Raw genomic sequence first — 1,564 nt, 5'->3', positions numbered from 1 at the left:
CCTCGCTGAGTTGGACCTCTCGTGGTTTCCCAGGCGGTACGGGACAGCTGCTCGACCAGACTCTCCTTCGGTGTAGTCACATTAACTGGAAGTCCTCTGTCCTTCATGTCTGTAGTCGCCTCCTCCGCCGTCTGATACAGAACTATTCCATCCTCATAAAACACTCGTAGTTTTGCCGGGAACGGAGTATGGAAGCGGATGTTTTTCTGCTTTAACACCCGCTTCGCCTCTACGTACTCCTTTCTCTTCTGCAGTACTACTGGAGGGTAGTCATGGTCAAAGAATATCAATTTCCCATTCAGAAAAACTTTCTTCTTTTCCCAAGCTCTACGTAGGATCTCTTCTTTAACCCTATAGCGGAGAAATTTGACTATTATTGATCGCGTTTTATCTTGCCTGTCTCCGGCGGGTCTTAAAGCCAGCGCCCGATGTGCTCTCTCGATGCCAAACTCCTCGTTAGGGTTTATCTCCAGAGTGTCCCGCAGTAGTTTTTCCACAAAGTCCACCATAGACGAGCCCTCGGCTCCTTCCGGGACATTATAGATCCTTAAATTTTTTCGTCGGGATCTTCCTTCATAGTCAAGTAGCTTATTTTCTTGTTGATGCATGACTTTTATCATCTTATTCAGAGTCTGTTCCAAGTTTTGAACACGGTCTTCCACTTTTTCAATTCGTACCTCTGCCTCTGTTATTTTTTGATTAACGCTGGTAATCTCTGATTTAATATCAGTTAATTGTTCTTTTATGTCTTTTCGGAAGTCCCGAATCTCCTCCAGGATTTTTGTCAAACTTACGTCGGCACTTGAGAGAGCTGGGTTAGCATTAGCTTCGCCTTCTTGTCCCTTCGTAAGAGAGCTGCTCCTCAAATTTTCTGCACCTGCAGTTTCTGCTGCGGTGGTTTCTTTGTTTGCACGCGTCTTCCCCATTCTTGCCCCTCTCATCTATTCGAGTATTATTTGTAGGTCTAGTATTTGATGTTCTGAAGGGACGAAATAACTATTTTCGCGAGGGAGCTATTGCTTTAGCCTGCCATTCGGGATGGTGACGTCACCGGAACCCAGTTTAACTGGTTTTATGTCTACAGCAGATTTACTGATCTTTGAATATAATTCAGAAACACTTGACCCCTGTTTCAATGCAGGCGCTCAATGTTGACATTGTGGAGGACTATAAATACCTTCGAGTATACATTGACAATAAACTGGACTGGGCTAAAAACACCAAAGCACTTTACAGGAAGGGCCAGAGTCGCCTCTATCTTTTGAGGCGACTGAGGTCCTTAAACATCTGTCGGAATATGCTCAGGATTTTCTACAAGTCTGTTGTGGCCAGTGCGATCCTCTACGCTGTTGCATCCTGGGGGAGAAGATTGAGGGTTGCTGATGCCAAAAGACTCAATAAACTGATCCGCAAGGACAGTAATGTTGTGGGGATGGAGATGGACTCTCTTAAGTTGGTGCCAGCGAGGAGGATGTTGTCCGAGATGAAGAGGTTTAGTGTCTAGACCGGCTGGGGTGAGTGGAGGAACGGTGGCGTGAGAGAGCAGCTTTCTGGTTAATCCTCG

The sequence above is a fragment of the Astatotilapia calliptera genome, chromosome 3 (assembly GCF_900246225.1).
Source record: "Astatotilapia calliptera chromosome 3, fAstCal1.2, whole genome shotgun sequence".
NCBI lineage: Eukaryota > Metazoa > Chordata > Actinopteri > Cichliformes > Cichlidae > Astatotilapia > Astatotilapia calliptera.
The sequence above is the reverse complement of the archived record's forward strand: the minus strand, read 5'-3'. Positions refer to the sequence as shown.